Genomic DNA, 26,185 nt, shown 5'->3' on the forward strand with positions numbered 1-26,185 from the left:
GGAAGAGGCCTCACTGATGGGATTAGGCTCTTTAAAAGGGGCTTGACGGAGTGTGTTCTTTCTCTTCTCTTATGAAGACACAGCATTCATCTTCTTTTTGCCCGTTCATCATCATATGAAGAAGCAGTAAGAAGGCCCTCACCCAACACTGAGTGCCAAGGCCTTGGCCTTGGACTTCCCAGCTTCTAGGACTGTAAGAAAATAAATTACTGTTCATTATAAATTACCCAGTCTCGGGTACTTTGTTATACCAGCATGAATGGACTAAGACAGTGATCAACTCAGTTGTCAGAGGTCAGGTGTGGGATTGAATGTTGAAAGCTCCAACCCTCTAATCATACCTTGGTCTTTCTGACAACCAGCCTTCATCCTGAAGCTAACTTGCCACCACCTCTACTCCCCGCTAAGCCAAGTCATCTCATTATCTTGTTAGCATACAGAAAGACACTCATCACTCCAGAGAGTCCAAGGATCTTAGAAGCTCTTGTGTCAGGAACAGGGGACTAAGACCAAATACTTTAACAAAAGATGCTATCACCTCTATTAGTTAGAAAATTATGACAGTTTTAGGAGCTCTGTTCCAGGAACTGAGGGTGAAGACCAAATATGTCTTTTTCTTATTATATTATCACAACATTCAATCTTGCTTTGAGGATCAACCCAATACTTGTACCTGAGAGGGAAATGTAAACTTATCAATGGAATTAGGGAGTTCTTCACACCTGGCACCACTGTCAACACCTTCTCATTTAATGATAGGCAAAGGGACTCAAAGAACATCAGAAGTAGGGAGTGGAGGACTGGGCATGGTGGTTCAAGCCTGTAATCCCAGCACTTTTGGAGGCTGAGGCGAGAGGATCACTTGAGCCCAAGAGTTCTGTACCAGTGCACTCCAGCCTGAATGACAGAATGAGAACTCATCTCTTAAAAAAAAAAAAAAAGAAGTATGAGTGGACATGGGAGAAGAGAAACTGTCCCTTTGGTAATTATGATTTATTAAACATAACCATGTTGCACAGAGCCACTTATTTCTCTTAAAAGCCTGTCAAACATCTCAAGTGGAATTACTTTCTCTTCCCGGGTCACAAAAGCCAGTGGCTCAGGTACAGAATAGATAATAGAACTGATTGGTGAGTAGGAAGCCAAAAGACACACACAGAGAACAGTACAATCTTTTAAAAGCTCCAAGTCATTAGCTTTATTTTTACTGAATTCAGCATGGGATGACAAAAATGCATTATATCACTACCATCCATTATTACATGTAGACATTTATCCTTGTATTCTTTATATGTCCATTTTCTACATTAAATCTGTTAATCAATACTAATTTAAATTACATGATTTCCTACTAAAAATATGCAGTTCATATAAGCAAGGGCAAATAAATCCTCCTTAAAACATTTTATTCCTTTATAATTGAGAACTTAACAGTCTTAATGGCTAGTTCTTAAAAAATGTTTATAGGATTAAGTTTATTTAAGAGAGCAGACAAACAAAACATATTGTAAAACTAGTATTTTCCAGAAGCAATTTCCATTCTCTTCCTTTCTTCCTGCAAACTGGTGTTTTATCTTTACAAGTTCTCTGTCATTCCATAAGAAAGCTGAACAGTGGTTAAAACATCCAGTTTGCTTGAATTCCTGAGTGATTCAGATTCCAGTGAGATTGAGGGTCATTCATAACAGTTACAAGGCTGGTGTGGTAAAGGGAGAACAAAAATAAACTGGGTTTCTGCAGGTAAGTGAGAAGACAAAATGAAGAGGAATAAGGTTGTAAGGCAGTATGATTAGGCTTGTGGGTGCTAAGCCTTCTGATAATAATTATGAACAGAAATAGAAGCCAAAAAGTAAACAACATGTAAGTTGTCAATATTTGACAGTTGAGGCAGGGAGAAGGAAGGAAGGATGACATTACACCTTATCTCTGGTTTACTAGGCTGGTGTGTGAGACCATTTGGGTGAAATCGTATCGAAATCATTCATTGCTGAGGTGATCAGCTTTCTTGCGGTCCTTTCTCTGCACTCTATTCAATGATAAACTCCACTGGTTTATACCTCCTGGAAAACAGTTATTCAGAAACATTATAGGGGTAGCATTGGTGAGACAGCCAATGGAGAACATGTTTCCAGGTAGCCTGAAACCCAGCAGACAATGTAGCTGTTGCCTAACGAACACAGAAATCTACATTGTATGCCAGGTTCATGCCCCAGACCTGGATGTTCAGCTTGCAAGTAATTCTCACATACTATTTCAACACAACTGCCTACTGCATTCAAGATTTCAAAATTGGCATTTGTCTTTTCTACCACAAGGAAAAGAAAACCAACAGTCAGAAATGCTGGGACTTACCTACTACCAACAAAATTTCCTTAAACCATCATATCATCAAGTTGTCATCATTTAATCATGACATCATGTTGAAAATGCCATCTAAAAGTCAAGAGATGAAAAAGCTGGATGGAAGGAAGGTCGGATAGATAAACTGGTAGGTACGCGGGCAGGTGGGTGGATGGATGGATGGATGGGTGGATGGATAAATGGGTGGATGGGTAGGGGTAGATAGGTAGGTAGGTAGATAGATGAATAGATTGATCTATCCAAATGATACCTTTCATAGGGGGGAAAGAGAAAAAAAGAGGTAAAACAAAAACAGGTAAGAGGTAAAACATGGATAAATATCCAGATTCCTCCCCCTTGCAGTACTGAAAGCAAATAGACCTCATCATTCATAAAACCTTGAAGGTTCCCAAGCCCCAGCTGATAATGTTGGACTTAACACCCTAGAACTTGACTCTCTCCTCTCTCTCTGTCTCTCTCTCTCTCTGTGTGTGTGTGAGTGTGTGTGTGTGTGTGTGTGTGTGTGTGTGTAATTCAAGGTAAAGTTTTCATTATTAAAGACTGCCCAATAATCTCTCTCAGGACACTGAAGCAGAAGCTACAAGATGCCATCAGAGACCCAGTAGCCAGATGTAGCTGCTGATTACGAAAGACAGGATCTACACTGGCTACTGAGCCATTGAGGGTACCTACACCTTCCAGCAGCTGGGTGATCCTTTGCCTTCTGGGGAGGGGCTCTGTGGAAGAAAAAAGAAGATATCAGATTTCAATTGCACATTTTCTTTGGATCATGAATTGACATTTTGACAATATTCCCATGTACGTAATTTTAAACAACCTCTGGATTTATTTACTTATCCAACAGATACTGACTGAGTGACATTAAATAAAGTGCCACATATTTTCTTAGGTGCTGGAGATCCAGCAGCAAACAAAAAAAGTGGAAAATCTCTATACTTCTACAGCATACATGATTCCTTGTGACAAAATCTACAATCAATTATTTGGTATGTTTTGCAGTAAAATGGAGATATACACAAGAGAAAAACAAACAAGCAAACAAAAAACCAATCTACCATTTTATTGTGGCTTGGAGCATTTTTGTTGCTTCCTGTCACTTTAACTTGGGTAATCTAGCAATGATGCACATATGTAAAGTAAATTGCAGTTAAAAAATTCTTTCCTGTTACGAACTGAGGATAATACAGTTATTTTACCAAATATCTCAAACACCAAAGAAAATTACAGAAAATGCATATTATAATAAATATTCAAAGCAGGTGCTCACTAGTATGTCAGTTCCAAGCTTTCCTCCCATGATACAATGCAGGTAACAAAATAAGTCACAGGATTGGTGTTCTCTTTACTATTCATTTATCCACCCCAGAAATACTTACTGAGTACCTTCAATAAGTACCTTTCAGTACCTTACTGAAATACTTCTGCGTACTTTATTCCAGGCACTGGGAATGCAACACTGAACAAAATCCTTGCACTCACGGAAGTTTAAGTCTAAGATTTAAGGAAAGGGTAGAAAAAGACTGAAAAAAACCTCCATAGATATGGACGGTCATTTCATAGAGTAATGAAACAGTTAAGAGGAATGCTATTTTCGATAAGGTGGCTAGGAAAAGCCTCACTGAGGGCCTGGCATTTGAGTGGATTCCTGAAGTAGGAGGAGAAGAATCATGTACATACCTGGGGTGGGAAAGGACACCACAGGGAGAGGCAAGAGTCAGAACAAAAAGCACTGGAACAGGAAAAAGCCTGGTATCTTGGACAAGGTGTTCTTTTATTAGCACATGACCACATGGCCAATTATTGTTTCCTACTTTTAGGATTATTCTAGAAGGTAAATGACTATGCAACTTTTCTCCAAGTACACGTCTTTGAATCCTACTTTGCTATGAATTTAAAATGCTTCAGCTATCACTTAGAAAAGATTTAATAAAGCTACTGTCAATTGGAAACTAGTACCATTTGATCGGACATGCAGCTATACCACAGTATGACACACACATATTTATCACCAAGAGAAAAGTGGCTTTTTAAAAATGTGTTAGCTATAAGAAAAGATAACCAGCTTTCTGGGAGCTCTAAATATATACATATCTAGGGAATGATTTAACTATTTAATCACAGATGTCTAATTTTAAGAGGCAACTCACTTGCCAAATTGTAATAATAGTGCTTCACCAGTGTGGTTAGCTCTTGGTGGGGGAGGATAAGGGTGGAATTTACAAGGTGAAGCAGGGGTTTTTTTGATTGCTTGCTTTTTTTTCTCTTTAAATAAGTTAAGGCCAATCCCATCTATGAAGTATATTCTGGCACTGCCTACAAACCAGAGCATACATACTGAAGTGGGGGAAAAGACCGTTTATATAGGTTTGGCTAAGTCTTACCCTCAATGTAAAATAAAGCACTTGTAGAACACACAAACTTACATTTCATAAACCACTAAAACTAACTGTTCATAACTCTACTTTTATGAATAAGACTAACAATTAAAGTGAGGCAAGGGTTTAGTGTGGTCACTTTCAATGCCAAAATACAAAAGATTATCTTTTATAAATCTTTACATTTAGATGAGAAAAGGTAAATTTTTAATTCTCAAAGGTATCTATTCTCCACATCTTAGTACTAAAGTTAAGGTGGTCTTTTGCCCCTTGTTTTAAATTTAATCTAGGTAATACAAATAGGAAAATCTGTAAATAAAATTTTATTAAAGGTTATTCTGTAAATTAGTGTCAACCACTAAACAATACTATACAGTTTTAAGTTTATTAAAAACACAAAGAATAGAATATGTAGAATATATAACACCATAGAATATTAACCAATAATGCATTTTCAGTTTAAAAATAAAAGGAAAAGAAAAGAAATAGGTTCAAACTAGAAATGTTGAGTTATATAATTCTGTTATCTAACAATTAAGATGACAACTAAGCCCCAAGGGTGAGTGATAGGACTGTAACCAAGGTACTTCTGCTCAAGTCCTAGTCACACTGCAAACAAACAAAACAAAAATAATAATAAACAAAAACTCCCATACATTCTGGCTAAAGACCATTTATTTGAGGTATGAGAAAGAGTTTAAAGGGAGGGAAAGACTATTAAAAGTTAAGCCTGCCACCTGCTGTTGGAAGGCCTGCTTTGAACTGGGATAAAGACCATTTCTTGAAATGTTAACCTAGAATTTGAAGAGCTTACACTCCACACGGTTAGAACAGGGGCAACCTATACACCAAACCAAGAAGTAAAGAAACCCATTGATGTTTAAAGCTACACTGAGAGAGATAAAAGTCACATTCGCATCAAAGTTCTACTGGAAATGAAAGAAATGCTGCTTCGTGCGTCATTCTACTGAAGGAAGAGTAGAATTACTCTGTCTTTTAAACTGATTACCTGGACAATTCTATTTTGCCCCCAAAAAGCATCTCTGACTTTAGAAATTATCATTTTTAGAAAGAAATTTTGACCCTAGGGACTATATGTGGAAGTAAATGAAGAGAGATGAATGATTTCACAGCATTGCCAGAATGCTAACTTTACCAAGTCAAAATTGTCTAATTCACTGTTTTTAACACAAATGTGAAAGAATCTATGCTTCTTTGAGTAAAAGAACTTCCAGATGCTTTCCAGTTCCATGATTTTCTATAACCTCACAAAGTCTGGCCCCACATGTCCCCCCAAACCCCATCCATGATATTTCACATATTTTTGTTCATGCACCAGTAGTTTTCTGTAACTAAATAGGAATAGAGTCAAATTCTATCATAATCATGTTTAGGGATTTGACAGAGCATAAGCCAGTCCACTATTCTAATGAAGTCAGAGTTTACTTTAGAAGTGAATAAAAACTGCCACCCACAGTGTATATCTCATGTTAAGTGATTCTTAACATATACACAAACACAGACACAAAACCAAAGGGATACAATGAAACTTTGAGAGATGTTGAATACATCCATTACCTTGATTATGGTGATGGTATCACAGGTGTTTGCATATATCCAAACTCATGAAATTATCCACATGAAATATGTGCAGTTCTTTATCAATTATACTTCAATAAAGCTGTTTTTTTTTTTTTAAAAAGCTGCCTCCCACACCGTTAAGAACAAAAAGTCCAATTAACTCTAACTGTAGGCCAGGGAAGAAATGCACCCATGTATACACAGTGCGCCACAGGGTGAAATTATGCTAGAGGAGAAATCAGCCTTTTAAATACAGGTGTCTAATTAAAGTATGTTCTTATGAACTTGGATTCCTTCTGTGTTATGTTATGTTAGAGCAACTGAGCCAGGGTATCACCATAACCGGGCACGTGGTTGAAACCCGTCCAGCTCTTGCATACCTGAGATCCTGTGACTACACTGACCAAAAACATTTATACCAGCTGATGGTCACTTGATTCTCACATCTCTCTATTTAGTAAATTGCTCCGCAAGCCAACTTGAAGACTGAGGTGAACATTCTCTGGGACGTTCCTGCTGAAGACATTTTTTTAAAAGACATTGCCCCTGCCAGATAATTCTAGTCTGAACAGGCCTCAGAAGGGACTGGTTGGCACAAGATCCTAAAACAAGCTTCTAAAGGTGAAACCACTCAGAGCCCATAAAGACAGACTCAGACTAGTTTTTTAAAAACTAATATTTAACAATTAGGTGCATGCCTTTAATCCTTCTCAACGAAAAACAACATTTTTTAAACAATCAATAGATGAAAACATGAAGCATTTTACTCATTGCAAACACTCAGAGGAAAAGGATAGTTTTAACCTAAGTAACAAACAGTCTTTTTATGGGCAAGTTTCAGAAATTAATTGCCCTAAATCCATGTACATATATATCTCTCTTTGTCCCTCTCCCCACACTCTAGAAGAAATCCCTAAGGCATTCTCTACATACAATGTCAGCAGTGTGCAACGATGGTGAGGAATTCTTGTTGTTTTTAAATAAAAGAGGAAAATAATTTGCATTCCATCAATGATAAGTAAAAACAAAAGAAGGACGTCAAAATAAAGTAACTTCTCTGAGCTTGTGAATAGTAGAAAAACCAGTCAGTTCTCTCAAGAATTCATGACTTAGAGACTTATTTAGTGACAATTAACCCATTACTACTCTATACTATTACCGAGGCCTTTCTGTGGATTTGGTCTCATTTTTAAGCCTTGTGCTATTTTCTAAAGGCATCAACATCACACATGTCTACCATTGCAACCTTCATTTATAATCAGATCTCTACCAAGCCTCTGCTTTTGGCACTGTACAGAACTTCTTTTGTCATACAGTGTTCTTATGGTACAAAATTCTTTGTGTCGTCTTCCTCGAATCTTCCCATCAAGTTTCCCTCTCCTCAGATGGACTGATGGAGGAGCAAAATTCGGCTTCTGAACACGCCTGACAAGCACTTCCCTCCCTGCAAGGCCCAGCTCTCTTATAGGATGCTAAGGGACCTTCCTGGATTCCTCTGGAAAGTTAGCTGCATACTACTGGGGGCTGGTTCCCAGATCACTGAGTCTGTGGTCTCAGCCAGAAACACAAGACACGTTGCTCTTCAATTTGTTTAGAAATGTGTCTCCCTGTGAGAATATGTGCTCTTTGAGGGTAAGAATCAGTCCCATAATTTTGAGATTCCCCAGGTACCAGCATAGTACACTAGATCATAGTCACCTTGTAGTAAATATTTGTCAAATAAAGAAATGTGAGTGAATAGACAGTAAAATGCCTGACACCTATACTGATACATTTCAAAAAACAACAAAACACACACACACACACACACACACACACACACACACACACAGTGGAAGACTATCTCCATTCAGGGAAACTCTTGTATTTCTTCATCCTTTAAACATTTCTTGCTTTCTCTCTTAGTTTTATGGTAGCTTTCTGTAAGATTTGTGGGTGCTTATAAGATCATGCTATTTGTAAAAGAGTGTACGTTCCTTTTAACAGAAGTATGGACTAGTGAAAGCACTATCTTAGAGTGTGTTTGTGTACCATCACAGGTTTGTAGCACAGAAGGGTCCTCAGGGAAATAAAATCTACTCCAGTAAAATGATAAAACTAAGACAAATGAACAGGTAATGAGGGAAGACCAGAAAGAGAACATCCATATATACAGTTTCTTTTGCTTATGATGGTTATCAGAAGCTCAACCACATTAGGTATCAATTATTATGAGTTCTATGACAGTATGTGGACTTTTAAAATTAAGTGGCTTATATAAATAGCTCACACCACAATGGAAGAGAAAGGAAGATAGTTAGCAGAAGAAGTGTGAAGATTCGGAAAGACTAATAAAAATGATTTTTAAATGATGAAGGGCTAAATGTATTTCCCGCAGATGCTATTTGATGACCTATCAGGTACAAAACACACACACACACACACACACACACACACACAAACACATACTTCAGCAAAGAGGAACAGGATGAAAACATGGATTCTACTTGTGTAACAAAGAGAAAATGGAAATGCTAATTAAGATTTTTAAAGAAAGAATGTTCTAAAATGTGTTAAACGAAGGGAAAGAGGGGAAATAGATATTTTCAAACTACAAAGAAAGACTACAGTATAAAGACCTAACCTACAAGTCCAGTATTTGCTCCCAGAGTGGCTGCCACATAGTGGACGTGTGATCAGTTCTTCAACAGGTTGTAAGGAAACCTCAACTGTTTTGGAGGAAATAACTCAGTACAACCCAAGGACCATGCAAAGCCTTGATAATAGCACAACAGCATCCTTCTACCCCCTTCTTCTCTCCTTATTGGTTGATGCTGGACTGTATTTGTGCTGACAGTGGAAGGTTTTTTGAAAATGTATGGACAGTTCTATAGAGCAAAATATAAGTATCTAGAAAAACACCATCAATATAATTAAAAATCAGATTCAAAATTAGGATTCAAAACACTAACAAAGAGGAAAATGGCAAAATATCAAGCACTCAGCTTACAATTGGAGATGGTCTACAACATGACAGTCTGGAATGTAAAAAGGAAGCAGGATATTGAAGAGGGAGCACCACCGCAAGTGAGAAAAGAGCCAGGGAGAGAGACGTCAGTCAATACACCAGAAGAGAAAATGGACATAGGGAAGCCCAACGCCCAGATACTCATCAATGAGGCAAGAGCTTCATGGGCGCCCACTATTATTAACTAGGTAGAATAAGAAGTTTACCAGGTAGGGAAAACCAGAAGGTGGGGAAGGGAAGGAGGCTGAGGAGTAACTCTTGGAGGTTTAAAAAAAATGTTAGAAAAGGTGAGCATCCGGAGTCCATGACAAAGCGAAGATTATTCATAGGCCTGGGCAAAGTCAAGAGATGAAGGAAGGAAGTCTTTCTTCCTGTGCGGGGTGGGGAGAGCAGCAGCAGCAAACTTTATCACTAGGTTGAAAGGGGAAATAACAGAAACAAAACTGCTGTTTGTATTGATGGCAGTCACACAGGGGAAATCTGGTTCCTCTTTCTATGAGTGAAGAAAGAGGTCAGGGGAGGTACTTGGCACTAAAGGATGATATAACCTTGAAAGGACTGGCTCAGGGAGGACAAGAGAATGGGGTGTGTGTGTGTGAGTGTGTGTGTGTGTGTGTGTGTGTGTGTGAAGGGGAGACCTGGTGGAGTGTGAATGGCAATATGCTATGGGAGTCGTTTTCACTCAAAAAGGAATAGCAAAACCCTCTCATACAGAGAAAATGACAGGGCGCAAGGAGCTCAAAAATGAAGAGGAGCCTTCCACTTCTAACAAGAACACACTAGATGTAAATTGGCAATGCTGAAAGAGCAGTGAGTCCCAGAGCCAGAAGGAACTTTCCTAAGGTATCCAGCCCGTGGATAGTCTAAATGTCCCACGTAGATGTGACAAGCCAGGAATGATCCCAATTTACCTAGCTCCAGAATTGCCTGATCTTCTTCCTGACTCAATGCCCCCAACCTCACATTCATCCTCTTGCTTCCCATTTCTAGCTAGTAGGTAACAGCACTGAGCCCGTTCAAATTTCTCACAGACAGTCTCTATTCATTCTGACATTATCTCTCCAGTAAGTCCTACTCTGGTTATCAAACTTTCTGTAGTCTGGAGAGCAAACAAATCCCTAATATGGTCATTCTTTTCATGCTGAGAGATCAAACTCATCCTATTACTGGGATCAGTAATAGTAAATGCAACCCTGACACCGACAGGAGAGAGTCGTAAGGTACATTACCACTTTTCTTCACAGCTGCCCCTATGAATGCCATGAAGGACCACGGAATTAGGGATGGAATAAATTCGAGGATTTGATGAAAAACAAAACAAAAAAATAGGGCTCCCTTTGATTGTCATCCTTAGACAAAATTTGATACTCTTTGCACTCCCATATGATTATATCCCCTGATTTTCTAAGATTAAAATCCATTAGAGTTAGAAATTGGAACTCTCAAGCCGAAGTCAAGAAAACAAATCATGTCTGGTTTTAGAGGTGCCAGAATGATACAATGGACTTTGGAGACTTCGGGGAAAGGGTGGGAGGCGGGTGAGGGATAAAATACTACAAATTGGGGCTGCGCGCGGTGGCTTACGCCTGTAATCCCAGCACTTTGGGAGGACTAGGTGGGCGGATCACAAGGTCAGGAGATCGAGACCATCCTGGTTAACACGGTGAAACCCCGTCTCTACTAAAAATACAAAAAATTAGCCGAGTGTGGTGGCGGGTGCCTGTAGTCCCAGCTACTCAGGAGGCTGAGGCAGGAGAATGGCATGAACCCGGGAGGCGGAGCTTGCAGTGAGCCGAGATTGCACCACTGCACTCCTGCCTGGGTGACAGAGTGAGACTTGTCTCAAAAAAAAAAAACTAAAAATTGGGTACAGTGTATACTGCTCGGGTGATGGGTATACCCAAATCTCACAAATCACCACTGAAAAACTTACTCATGTAACCAAACACCACCTGTTCCCCCAAAACCAACAGAAATTTTAAAAATTTTAATTTAATTTAAAAGAAATCAATATATGAAAAAAGAAGAAAAAAAAAAAAAGAAGTGCCAGTCGGGATAGACAGAGAACTCTCAGGAAAATTGCTCATTTTGCCAATACATCAAATAGTTATTTAAAAAAAAAACAAAACATTTTCTAAAGTGTGTTAGAGGGCTAGTGAAGAGAGAAGGCCATCAAAAATGATGAAGAATAAGGAGGAGAGATGTACAGGCAACACAACCAAGGAGAAAAGGAGGATGCCAGACATGGGTCAATCTTGTTAGCTAAGTAAACCTCAATGGCATCTGCCTCTAAGCTCTGTTTGGTGAGTCTCTGGGACCCAACTAATGATGGTTTAGTGTCCTTTAAAGAAGAATTTAAAATAATCCAGTACATAGGATTTCTTATTGTGCAACTTTCCAATTCTGAAGGAAGCTATAGGGCAACTAATGTAACTAAACTGCTATGTCTCCCTGTTGGGTTTGCAAAGCCACTCAGTACTGTGTCATCAGTAACCCAGGAACAAAGAGGGCAGTCACACAGTAACATCAACACCCACTGGGTACACAGAGTTGCCCACTTTTCATGACTCTTCCACGTGTAAGGGTCACAAACTTGGGAAGCTGGTGGCTGTGTTATTACCCATTTAGAAACGGGGAAACAGAGGATTAGAGGGAATTATCATCTTGAACATCTCATATTTTTAAAAAGGAACTCTAATAACTACCTGACAAATTGGTGAGTGAAGAGTCTTAGCCAAACACTCAATGACAATAGTTGGAGGAAGAAGCAAAGTGTAGTAGTTAGAATGGTGATTTCTGAGCAAGAAGATGGGGGCTCTGTATTCCTGGCCAAGTAGCTTGGCTTCTCTGGGTCTCAGTTTGCTGCCAAAGCAAACGAGGATAATACTGATCCTACCTGTAATAGGACCATTGAAAGGATTTCACAGGATGAGGTTTATGAAAATACTTTATAGTTAATAATTCTACATCATATACCTGAAATTTGCTAAGAGAGAAAATCTTAAAACGTTCTCACCACAAAAGATAACTATGTGAGGTGATACATATGCTAATTAGCTTGATTGTGGTAATCCTTTCACAATGTATACATATACCAAAACATCATATTGCACACTGTGAATATATACAATTTATTTGTCAATTATACCTCAATACAGCTGGAAATACATAAATTTTCATGCACCGTGTAAATATGAGAGATTTATTTCTCCAACAATGATAGAATCTGAAAGTGGGGATTTTCATGTCTTATCTTTGCAATCTGAACACAGCAACTTTGGATGTCTTAGCCACATTGCACGGTAGACTGCTACAGTAAGTTTGTTTAAGTGCTAATGCTTAGAAGTCGGGCAGGCAGCTGGAACCACCATGCTGGAAAAGATACTTCCTGAACCACTTGTTCAAATGCTTTGTAAACAAAAGGGACTAAAGAGATCCCATTTATTATGTTCACTGTTTAACTTTGGTTTCTCATCTGTACTAGAAGGTCGTATTTCTGTCCTCAAACCATTAAAACTCTATCAGGTTCCCCCCTCCCCCCAAGAAATGCTGATTTTGCCAAATAAGGGCATTTTAAAGCCTTCCATCTACTATAACAAGGATTTCTTATTTTAAGTTTTTTTTTAAGAATTAAGGAATAACTGACATACGATAAACTGCACATATTCAAATTGTACAATTTGATAAGTTTTGACATATATACACCCATGAAACCATCAACACAAGACAGAAATTATCCACCAGCCCGGAAGTTTTCTCGGGCCTTTTTGTAACCCCTTTCTTGCCACCCCCATCTCCCCCACCCCAGGTAACCACTGATCTGCTTTCACATTTTCCAGAATTCTGTATACATGGAATCATATGATATGACTCTCATGGGTTAGGGTCATCCATGTTATTGAAGGTATCAATAGTTCATTCCTTCTTATTATTGAGTAGTATCCATCATACAGATACACCACAATTTGTTTATCCATTTACCTGTTGATAGACATTAGGATTGTTTCCAGCTTTTAGCTATTACTAATAAAACTACTACGCATATTCACGTACGAGTCTTCAGGTGAGCACATGCTTTCTTTTCTCTGGGAGTGAAACAGCTGAATCATATGATAGGTGTATGTTTGACATGTTTGTATCATTTTACATGAGAGTTCTAAATCCTACACATCCTTACCAACAGTTGGCATGGCTGGCTTCTTAAATTTTAGCCATTCAGATAGGTGTGTAGCAGTACCTCACTGTGGTTTTGACTTGTGTTTCACTAATGACATTGAAAAGATTTTTTCTTGTGCTTATCTGCCATTTGCGTATCTTCTGTGGTGAAGTGTCTGTTCAAATCGTTTACCCATTTTTAAATTTTGTTTTCTTATTATTGAAAATGCCATCAGTTTTAATGAGTGGAGCAAGACTGGTAACCGAGAACTGCAACAAAATTTTACAATTCATGATACCCAAGAGGATAAAAAAATTCACAAAGATTATTTTCCAAAACTTGTGTGGAGCGAAAATATTCTCCAAATGTTATGACAAATCTGAACTTCTTTTAAAGCTTGAAAAGGATTTAATGATATTTTATCAGTATTGCTGCTAAGTCTGCACAGGTTCAGACTATTAGTAAACCAAATAAGCATATTTCGATGTACTCTATCGGTACCCAAACCATCTTAACCTCTCCTTCGTGCATTAGTTCAATTACCCAAGCATCTATCCCTAAGCCACATTTCACACTTTGCACTAATTATACTCTAATCCCATATATTCCATTTTACTAATTATTTCTTATGTCAAATTTGTGCCCACATTCAAAAGGTGATGAAGGCCAAAACCTCTATCGCATTTTTTTATGTCAACAGTAACAGATAAAATGTGATCTACAAGCATGAAGATGAATTCTCCTTTCCGATCCATAGAGAATGCTAGATTTGAGGGCACCTACAGGCTTTGAGGAAAAGCAGGCCCCATTCTGTTGTGTAGAGCCATCGGTTCGTAGCTCAATTGTTACAGTTGATGTGGGTTTCCTTTTAGATGTCTGGAAAATGACTCTGCTGACCACATCCACATTCTGAAATACTTTTTGAGAACTTGTAACCAAACTGCAGGAACTGACTCATTTTGCAGTGCCCAGCCACCACACAATTGTTCCAGAACAGACTCAAGTCAAAGGGAAAAATATGAAGGTCTTAGAACACAGACAGCAAGTTGTCTACTTATATGGGAGGACAACCGGGGGAAATCCCAGAGCACATGGGGCAAAACGGCTCAAGCCCCGGACCAATCTTAGAGGAAGGACCAAACAGAACTCACCACTTCATGGACAACACATGTGTTTTCCTCAAAGCAAGGGGGTCAGAGGCTGGTAGAAAAAGAAACTTAATGTCTATCTCTTAGACATTAATCTACACTTAGAAAGTAGATTCAGTAGAGAAATGTCTGCAGAAGACTCGGGTTAGATGTTGTCTTGAAAGTCCATTCCTGAATTCCTTGTCCTCCCAGCTCCTCTGAGATGGGATGCTCAGTAAGTCAGGAGTATGCCCCTTGTCTTACAGGAGATAAGCCAGCAGGGACAGCATGTCCAAGATGCTAGGCAGAACTGAGGCTGACACTTGAGCTTAGGACCAGAAATTCTCTGGCTCCCCTGGGGCTTCTGTACATCCTCTCCTGGTCCATTTTTACATCTTTCTCTTAATTCCCAATGTGTCTCACTCAAGGGGGTCAGTTTCCCCATGATGTCCCAAATCTTTCTCCCTCTCTCAATGCAGACTTCTTACCTAAGGGGAGGATGAAGAGGGGCAAACTAAGCTCTCCTCCACACAACGCTCTATGTTCCCAAATTACTCATTTCTCTACCCCACAAGTGAAACTGATTTAGTCAGTCAGTTTCAGCCAAAGGCGGTGAGGAAATCCGGTCTTGTTGAACTAAACTATAAATGACAAAACCAATAATAACTCTTTTCTGCAGGTGGGTCCCTTGCTAAAAGAATATGAGGGTTAACCCAACCCAAATCTATCACTGACTAATAGAAAGGCTATGTGATAAGAATTAGGTATAGAGTCTCAGGCAGTATTTCAAGTAAGATAAACCTGGACGACACCTATAAAAGGCTATCAAGCCCCTTTCTAAGCCCTGTATGTTGTCGATATAATTACATATACATTTTATGTCTGTTCTCACCCGTGCAATGTCTCTTAACATGTAAACTCCCAGATGACAGAACTTGCCCATTTCCTTACATTTAGTAAGGGGCATTTAGTATCCGAGTATAATAGTGAAGTAATGACAGGGGGCTGCAATCAAATTATGGCAATCAACTCTACCTTTAAGAAATTACAAAAATGTTTTTAACACAACTTTACAAGAGAAAAGGTACATGAAACAATTTTACCCTTCCCACCTGGCCAATTGCCTTTATTTTTCCACACTCTCTTTGTACCTCCAATAAAATAAGTACTGTATAACAAGACTTCTTAACCTGTACCAAACAGTAAGTTTTCATACAGAATTTTAAAAAGGAGCTTATCATCTGACTGAACATAAAACTAAGAATTATTTTAAAATGAAAGCACTTTAAACATGGATTTAAAATCCCTTCAGTTCAAAATTCTAAACTGCTTGTTACTGAGTGCAAAAATCAGCAAAGATATGCCTTATGGAAGATGAGTTTTTGGCAAATTTAAATCAAATCAAAACATTCCACAGTTAGACATTCAGGTACCCCACATCTCTCTGAGGAGTAGATGTGATAGGAAGAATTGCCCACTTTGCGCTTTTTAGCTGTAATTGTGCTTCAAATAGTTCAACTTTATCTATCTTTGCTAAGGTTTTCATAGCATAATAATTTAAATTACAAAAGTAGCATTTTACTGCAAGAAGGCCTTACACGGCTTGTAAACACTCCAGTTATGAGGCACAAGGGGCTCGACTCTCTGGGATCCCTACAATAAATCACATAGACTCTCAGAATACCATCTTCACTCTCTCTAGTTATCATTTCCTACCTTCCAAACAGCTTCTTACTGTGGCCAACAGAGTCCTACCTGATCTGCCATGATGTGTCTCTTGGACACACAAAGCCTGCTCCCGTCTCTACTGCAGTTACTTTTTTATTTTCTCTGCCTGGAATCCTCTTCCTCCAGACACTCCCACAGCTGATTCCTCACTGGCCTAATAATATCAAAGAGGCCTTCCTATTAGCCCTGGTTAACGTCGCTCTACCCCTGATCCCCAGGTACTCTCTCTCTGACACAGCTTTATTTTTCTCTGCAGTGTTTACTAACACCTGCCGTATACTTATGAGTTCCATCACCATCAGCCTACCCCCTCCATGTGAGCGGGGACTTTATTCACTGCTGTATTATCAGACCCAGAACTCTGTAAGGCACATGGTAGACATGGTAGATGTATAATACATTTTTGTAAAATGTACATTTCCCATGTGGTGTCTTAGTCTGTTGTGCTGCTATAAGCTTATGAAATTTAGTTGGCACCTGAGACAATTTTTGTTAACACCTTACCAAAACTCCAAACGCCTCAAGGGCCAGGTGGACAAGAGCTGTAGGAAAGTGATCACTCCCCCAGCAGTAAAAAAAGAAAGCAGGAAAAAGAACAGTTTCTCTATAATCTCCCTGCTACCCATGCATAGAAAATAAGGGAAGGTCTTTTGGAGTATGGATGTCAAACGGAATGGGGAGAAAGGTAGATATTCACTGTCATTATCAACCTAACTTGTCCTGAGGCCTCCTTATTGGTTTTAACACAGAGAGAGAGAAGAGCCTTGAAATACTGAGACATTCTTTTAGAGTGTGAGTGATTTTGTTTTTGTTTTTAAATCTACTTTAACATTTTCTTCCCTTGGGCCATATATACCCACTAATAATGTAGACTTCACATTTCATGCTGAAAGACAAAGCATTTTCATTGCCTTTGCTTGTATGGTCAAACTTGTTTCAGAAAATGCACAGGTATAGTTTGTGCCATTGAAGACAACTTGAAGAGTGATGTCTTTCAAAAACTATAGGAGGTGATATCAAGACTTAAATAACAAGTAAAGATAATGACTCTGTCTTAAGGAAGCGTATTCCTAACTGCAACATGGAGACGAGTAATATTTTTTGAAAGAATAGTAGTATAAATTCCAAAAGCCCTCCCCTATGTTCATTCCTCATTTTCTATATATTTACTTAGAGATATTTTCAAAAAGTCATAATAAATTTGATTGAGGGCATGGCAACACTTCTTACCTTTAAATTAATTAAAATTCTATTTTAAAATTATTTTTGAAGACATCTTTGTGATGGCCTTTGTTGTCTCTTAATGTTCTTTTATTATAAGCGTAGGCAGGTGAAGCAGCAAGAGTAGAGAAAGAACAAAGCAATCTGTAACTGGTTGTGATCATTAATTGTAAACGCTACTGCACTTAATATCTTTAAACAAGGAAATTATTTGAAAGCATGGGTGCTCTTAGATTATATTTACTGATACGTTCCCTACTATGAACCCTTCTTCCGCCAACATTAAAAAGAAAGAAAGAAAAACCATTTCTCTGCACTGTTTTTCCCTCACAAGCATTTTCTCCTCTCACTTTAAAAAAAGAAATGCAGCTCCCAAAGGAAGATGCTTAAAGACCTTCATGAGTGTTGTGAGTGTCTGTCTGTGAAATATACGTTGTCTCCAAAGGGGCAAACAATCAGATACAAGATGCAGTCGGTGAGGTGAAAGGAACATAGAGTGAGTTTATTGCTACTCCTCTCCCATCCCCTGATGGACTCTCACTCCCATCCTTTCTTTCACCTATTTGCAGGTAGATGTTGAACGACTTATGCGAGAGTATGGACAAATGAAGGAATGAACAAACAAAGGAAAGAATGAAGGCCGGCATGATTAATAAATCCTCCAAGAGCAGGCTCAGTCCAAGGCCAGGGGATTTTTTTTTTTTTTAAAGAGACTTCCAAGCGCTCTGAACCCACGGGCTAGGATAACATGCCCTCATCTTCTAAGTCAAAATTCTCAATCTACATCTGAAAGAGGAAATTCTCAATGTGAAACCCCTTTCCCATATTCTGAAAATTAAGTCCACACCCAAACATAAGGTTTTATGCACATAGATGGCTTCCTGTACTTCTTTTTCTAGAAGTTTTACCCCATCCTCCAGAAAATATCCAGAACTAGATGGAGATAAAGAAGAAAAATATTAGTAAATACAGATTCTTACACATTTCATTTTTCTATGGATTAGTTCTATGCCAGCAAGAAGGAATTTCCAGAAAGGTTGATGTAAGTGCATCCCTAGGACTCAAATGCTAACATACTTCTCCCTCCCACCCCCACTTTCAAGTGAAAACATTAGAGAAAAAAATAGGGGAAGTTACATGATTAAACTTGTTAGTATATGAGATCAACTGAAAACAAGGAATTCCCCTCCTGGACTGCAGTGGCCTAATTAAAACTCATAAAACACAAATGACTAAGACTGTTCCCGTTGATTTGTGAAATAAAAAGCAGAAAAAGTTAATTTTGTATTTCAATATTGACAGAGGTAGGCCTAGAAGACGTGACACTTTACAGAATAGAAATGAGAAGACCATTTCCGAGACTTTCAGGTTCAGTCAACTTTTATTCTGCTTTCCTGCCAGAAGTACATGTACTTACCATCTGTACTGGCAACAGCCTATTTGGATTTAGATTCTGGTTCCATGACAGATGAGTGGCCCTAAGTAAGTTCCTTTACCTCTCTGTGCCTCTGTGTGTTCATCTATGAAATGGGCATGATAATTGCACCAATAGTTTGTCATGAGGAAAAATGGGTCTATGCAGGTAGAGCCCTTACAACAGTGCCTGTCCAGAACATGGTAACTGCACAATAAGCGACAGTCACCATCATCAGTGTTTTGCTTAATCTGATGTGAAAAAAAGTCATATCACTTAGCATGGATCTACAGGCTTTAGGACTAAACTGAAGAAGTCTGTTCCTAAAGGGATTTTGGAAGGGAATGCAAGTGTGTTAAGCACCATTACTCCAGGTTCCACAGCATGTGCTTTACATGTGTTATCTCACACAACAAACCTGTGCACTACTTCTGATGCTCTACACTCTGGGGCTCAGGGAAATAGCGGAGTAGCTTACTCAGCTAGCAAGGGGCAAAGGGAGCTTAAAGCACAAATCTACTTATTTCCAAAGCCTGGGCCTCTTAGGGAGTAAACTACTTCAATGGAGGCTGTGAATGGACACCCTCTTGGGGTCATGGGTACCACTTTCACGCACTAACACTCTCTGGAAAATGTCTGAAGCTTTCAAGATTTTTTTCAGGTAATCCGAACTCTGAATGTTCCCTGCAAAGTTTTGCCGGGCGTGTACATATTTACTGTTTCTCTCAACTTTAAGAACTCTAGTCTCACTTCAGATATATTATACAAATCCTAATCAAGAAAAAAAAAATCAATGGATTTTCACTTTTAAAAATCTTTCTTCCCTCTCCTTTTAGGAAACACAGAAAAACTAAGCTTTCTTTCAATACCAACACCAACAATGGGCTTTCAATACCATAAGCACATCAGGGGAATTAAACTCTTCCGTGGCAGAAAGGGGAGATAATTTAAAATGAAACCTAAGCCTACTCTTCATAGTCTACCTTAAATAGTTATACTAGGTTTTTAAAAAGCAACTTATTACTTTAGTAACCATTTAAAAGAAAGTAACTAGAACTATTTTGTTATAAAGCATAGCTAAGAAAACAAAATGTCCCAATCATTATATTAACTTACAAAAGCATACTAAATTCAACTTTTGTATGTATCTAATCTGTTCCTTTAAGAATTAGTCTAGGCCAGACGCGGTGGCTCACACCTGTAATCCTAGCACTTTGGGAGGCTGAGGCGGGCAGATCACCAGGTCAGGAGTTCAAGACCAGCCTGGCCAACATAGTGAAACCCCGTCTCTACTAAAAATAAAAAATAAATAAATAAAAAATAAAAAAAAATTAGCCGGGCGTGGCAGTGTGTGCCTGTAATCCCAGCTACTCGGGAGGCTGAGGCAGGAGAATCACGTGAACCCAGGAGGTGGAGGTTTCAGTGAGCCAAGGTCACACCATTGCACTCCAGCCCGGGTGACAGTGCAAGACTCTGTCTCAAAAAAAAAAAAAAAAAAGAGAGAAAAGAAAAGAAAAAAAGAACTAGGCTAAAGAAAAAAGATCAACTAAAATGATGCATTTACATAACCACATTGTTTATAGTTAATAATATATGTGGGGTTTTTTTTTACTTTATGTTTTAGATTACCCTAAATATGTTGGAAAGAATAAACTAGAATAAATATGGGGTTGAAAAACAAGAGGTTAGAGTTGAGGATTTTAAGAACTTGAGTCAGGAAATATTCAAGGTTAAATCACTTACAGTCTTTAATGTGTAGAATAACTGTTTAATAATTGATTTATTTTTCAAATGAAAACAGTAGGAAGTAGGTAGGTTTAACAGGTCTTACTCCCAAAACATGTCATATACAGTTACCCAGTTGTCTATTTAAATTGAAGGTAGTTCATAAAATGCAAGTGTTTACTTTGCATGTTCTCCTTAGTAACTTAATCTTCTGGATTTGTTACCCAATGATTATATTCAAACTTGGCTCAATTTCCCCTCCTGAATGAAGACGTCTATTCTCCAAATTCAGACTGTATAACCAGTACAGCTTGTTTAAGAAAAATAAATATGATAACTAATAGTAAAAAAAAAAAAGGCAAAAAATCATTTATTTACAGCAGTCTGAGATTGATAGGAGGGAATGAGTTAGAAGATGAACATCAAAAAGAAAGAAATCTAGGACCTTTAAATGTATTCAAAGAAAACAATACTGCTAGTGTCTAATTAAAATGTCAAATGAATAAATAAGTAAGACATACAATATGTCAGACAGAGGCAAGTGCTAAGAAGAAAAATTAAGCAGGAAGAAGGATAGAAAGCTGGGGAATAGAATGGGGAGGTTGCCATCAGTTTGAAATGAATTTTTTTATCCCTAGAAACATATAGGGACTTGAGACATGCCTTATATACATTTTTTGAGAAGTACTGTTAAAGGTATCCTTTTGTGAATTCAAAGAGTCATGCAGCTGAAGCTCCATGGGCTGCCTGATTTCTCCCAAGAGGCTCTGCTGTGTCCCAGTGTAGTTCCCAAGCCAGGGAGCTCACAACCTTGGAGGTGACCCATGCCCTCTTTATTGATTCCACACCTCCTGCTGGGTAAGGGGTCTAAGGAATGTCTACAAAAACGTTTTTCCCACTGTTCAAGGAAACTTCCTTAGGGTTAAGGAAAGAGTTATTTCCTATGTCTTAATTTTTCAAGATGAAAAAGTCGGGCTGATTTACTGATGGAGATCACCTTGGGAAGCCTGTGAGGAGAGTTCAGACCCCTGGAATTCCTACACTCCCACCCAGGAGAACCTGTTATAAGCATTCAACCACAGCCCCGGCTAATGACCATAGTGGTGATACCACCAGCTCTTGATCGTAGGAGGTATAGGGCAACTATGAATAAAGTAAATCACTCAAACACCCCCTCTGACTCAGTTAAGAAGTCCAGTGCCACATCTCCAGTCCTCTCTTGTACCTGCATCAGAATCATTAAGAGCAGATTGGAGCTAGACTGTCTGCTTTCAAATCTTGGCTCCGCTACTTCCTGTATACTGTTTTTGTGAGTTAAAGAATTTAATAAGTGTAAAGCAGTTCCTACCAAAACGTGTCTACTAAGTACCTACTATGTGCCAGACACTGTTCTTAGATGCCAGTGATTCATTTAGAATGGTACCTGGCATATAATATGAACTCAATGTATGTCAGTAATTATGGGTCCACAAATGCTTACCTGACACTCAGATTGATTATTATTATTATTTTATAAAGGTAATAGGTTGACTATTCAATATAGTATATAAACTTCTAGGGGAGTCTGGAACAATACTCCGTGATCAAACACATTAATACTTCTACAGTAAAACATACAAAGACTCATTCTGAGCGAGCTAAACAAAGACTATCATTAGCTTCACATCAGTTCAGGTCAGGATTTGCTGCCAAATTTGTTACATGAAAATCTTTTGATTTTCAGAGCTTTTTGGATTACAGAAGAGATGGTGGGCATATATTTATTAAGAGACTAACCCCACTGAAATCTTTTTCTTTCTAACTTCAGGAGGTTCTAGCAACCAAATAAATAGTTAAAACTATTTAGGAGTAGGAAATAGGAAGACCTTCAGACATGGAAAATCAACAACTGCATAATTAAGCTATGCCAAATATTAGTCTGAACAATCCCTCTCCTCAAATACAGTGCTCCATAGATTCTCCATTGACAGACATTTCCACAAACAACAGGTCTCAAACAATCTTTTTCTAAGTACTTTTCAAAAGCACTTTTTGAATATAGAATAAAATACTTAAATTTTATCACTATTTTAATAGTACAACCTTGTCTTTCCCATAGAAAAAAGACAAAAGCTATTAAATGACAAATGAACAACTGGTTTAAAAACATGTGCCTTAAAAGAACACAGTATCCTCTGTAGTCTGCCTGGGGGAGATGAATAAATGTTATGCCAAAGTGGTAAACCATCCTGCTACCAAAGGAATTTTCTCCACATTGCATTTTAAGGAAATTCACAGCTCTTGAAGAGCTATACAATAACTGGTTCAAGATGTTCTCACTGCTGGTCAGTACTGGATAAAGGATTTGCAGAAACCCATGGAAGCCTATTTCTCTTGCCTCTTTATTGCCCCCATGTGTTGTTATTTATCTTCCCCAACTTTTCTGACCCTTTCCGTGTATTTTTTTTATTGAAGTATTGCTTTGTTCAAGACCTATGTTTACCACTCCCATGGCGATCCTGTACACAAAGACAAGTCAGGAAGACATGAAACGAACGGAGATACTTATGTTGCTTCATGGTTTTTCCCCTTCTCATTATCCTCCTACTCAATGAGACTATAGTGGGAGGTCTGAATGACATTTCCAAACCAAGAACTTAAAGCTACATTTCAACACCCAACTACTCAGTTGTCATAGGAACAACACTATGAGGCTTATCTGGGTTCTAACAAACAGCCACTTGTTTCACTAATGATTAAAACTCCCCCTTCAAATCAAATATAGACACCCATACATATACAGACCTCAAAAGAAAAATTTAATTGGGTAAAACTGTATACTACACCAAAAACTTCAGAAACAAGCCCAAAGGGAAAGCATTTACATTCCCGAACATGCAAATTCAAACACTATTTCAGAGAAATTATTTTGAGGTCTGTCTCTTGACCAGATCCCTTCAGTTTGTTGTTTTACATACCCACAAAGACAAAGGCATATGCATGGCATTAATATCTTTTAACAGTGTATACGAAAATGTGAATACTCTCAATGACCCCAGAGGAGAATTCAGAGCAAGCAATGCTACTCACTTTCGATGTACTTTTAAAAATTAATAAATTGAGAACAGAGAACGGCAAATAGAATTGAAAACATGAAGTTCTCAGTTAATTCTTCTGGGATATACTTTCTAGCATTTACTGTTCCAACCTGTTTCTATCACATTTTGTCATTCAAAACAATGGATTTTAAATGGATGAGGAAAACCTAAAAATTAGAGGCTTTTTTCCAACAGGCACGGCAGTATTTATCTAGATTATTAAATCATCATGTTCTCCCCAAGTATTTACTTACATGAAATACAGAGTTGAAAACATAAGCTAGCAGTTGAATATAAATTACCTGTAAATACCTTAATGCTTTGTTGCCATTTTTCTGTCTTCAAGACTCTAAAAACCTATAAATTCATGTGCTTCAAGAAAACTAATGCCATTCCTTAATTAAGTCAAATTGACTTGTCATATTCACAAGTTTGGATCACCAGTTTCCTGACTTATTGGAGGACCTGCCCTTAAGAGCCGTGCTTATCTTGTCTTTCTATTTCTTTAAGAATAAATACTTAGGCAAAAGTCTTGAGAGCTGCTAGTCTGAGAAAACTGATCTCAAAAGTTATCCAAGTATACAAGAGGGGGAAAAAACAATTAATATATCTCACTAGATTCATCTCCCTGCCCCACCCTCATCCCACTCCACTGCTAAGAGAGAGAAATTTCAGCACTGCTATCCTGTTTTATTATACATTTTCCCTTTTGAGTTAAGGATTTTAAGATTTTGAAAGTAACAGAACAGGAACCAAAAGTAGATTCAACTTCCAATTTGGCTTAAAAAGAAAGAAATAATTATTATTTCCTATATTACCCAAAACTTATTCTGTTAATAACAGTTATAATTATATATTCGAATTAATAAATGAAGATTGCTAAAATTGCCTATATAATTGTTAGCAGTTAAAGAAGAAAAATTTTTTCCATTTGCTTCTATAAGTAGACATCACATGATTACTTCTATTGACCAATAAGAAACTAGTAAAATCAGGCAGTCACCCACCATTCTTTTCTAATGTTCTTTTTCTTATTCTATTCAACCTTTTCAGTATATTCTTAAGAAGCCAAATCAAGAAATTAGACATTCATGCCTAAAATAAAATTGCGTTACCTTATACATCATGAACAGGAACCTGTTGTATATAACACAGGCATTCAAAGCTTTATTGTCTTTTTCTAGAACCCTTTAACATAAAGGCAGCTCAGATTCAAGATTAGAAAACTGAATTCAACAGGCAGGAACATGCATACGAAACCAGTAAGAACTACTAATCACGACCTCTCAAAATGTCATGAACCATATAGATAGAAATAACCCCCCTTTTGCTGTACTAATGTAATCCAATAGAACAAACTTAAAATTCGTGACACAAATGTAAGAAAGAAAAAACAAAAATCTATTGCCATTGTAATCTACCCTTCCCAATCAGGAGAGGTGTTTCCGACGCATTACTTGAACTTTCATTTTGTACAACTTTCATCTTGTAAGGTTCTAACTAAATACTTGACATCTTAATGCAGAGGAAAGGAAAGGAGGGCAAGTAGACTAATTCTGAAAGCATCCCTTCAAATTTCATACATGCTATTCAGACTAGATGGAAATCTACATCCATGGAAAGTTAATGTCGCAATTCTACTAAACAGCCCATTCTGATTTTATGTTTCTCCTCCACTAACAAGAAAAAATAAAACAACCAAATCTAGCTGTATTACATATGTTTAGCTAAACTGATAGCACTCAGCTCATTTTTGTTAATTACCTGGCTTCTTCTCAGTCTTTATGCGGTATTCTCGTGCTGCTCTTTTTTAGAACTCCTCACTGTTTATGTGTTCTCTGTTCAACACAGTTGTTAGGGGTCTGTGAACAATTTTTCAATTCCCACACACACATATGATATCTATTAGGGAGCAATGCCACTTTTCACTTACCAATTCTGGATAAAGGAGTATTTCCTGGTGACAGAATGCTGCTGCTTCCGTTCACTAAAACTCCCTCTTCGCAGCTTGATAAATCTGATTATAAAACGTCTTTGTTCCAGATCACACGAGGCGCTTTTCCTACAAAAGTTTTCTAAAGAGTTATCTGCATTTCATTCCTGTGACAAAACAAATCAGAACAAGGGGGGTGGGGGGGAACAGGGAATAAGTCCACACAAGTTCCTGGCAAAGATTTTAAGCTGCATTTTTCTGAGTTTAATCAGTAACCTATATTAAAGTGACAGTTACCAGTTCAGGAAGCCTAGAGTTTGATCAAGTCGGTCACAACCACTTTGAGAGTCTTCCACTGGTGTGCGGACTCCAAGAAAGCAGTCACTTGGTCATCTATCACATGTGGCTGAATCACTGGACAGAACACCCCCGCCCCACACACCCCCAGCCCCCGTTGAGCAGCAGCCCAGGCAGGAGAGT

The 26,185-nt window shown here is 38.1% G+C and overlaps 1 long non-coding RNA gene and 2 other non-coding genes across 3 annotated transcripts; all 3 read right to left on the minus strand.

Annotated features, from left to right (window-relative positions):
- Nucleotides 1-1,173: 1,173 nt before the first annotated feature.
- On the minus strand, nt 1,174-26,185 carry LOC134729839 (uncharacterized). The gene is made up of 2 exons (XR_010111329.1): nt 26,003-26,185; nt 1,174-25,872 (listed from the first exon to the last, which is right to left on the minus strand). It is a non-coding gene; the product is annotated as an uncharacterized LOC134729839 (long non-coding RNA).
- Nucleotides 2,117-2,226, minus strand: MIR221 (microRNA mir-221). The gene has a single exon (NR_106583.1). It is a non-coding gene; the product is annotated as a microRNA mir-221 (primary transcript).
- Nucleotides 2,955-3,016, minus strand: MIR222 (microRNA mir-222). Its single transcript, NR_163133.1, has one exon. It is a non-coding gene; the product is annotated as a microRNA mir-222 (primary transcript).

This window comes from Pan paniscus, chromosome X (genome assembly GCF_029289425.2).
Source record: "Pan paniscus chromosome X, NHGRI_mPanPan1-v2.0_pri, whole genome shotgun sequence".
NCBI lineage: Eukaryota > Metazoa > Chordata > Mammalia > Primates > Hominidae > Pan > Pan paniscus.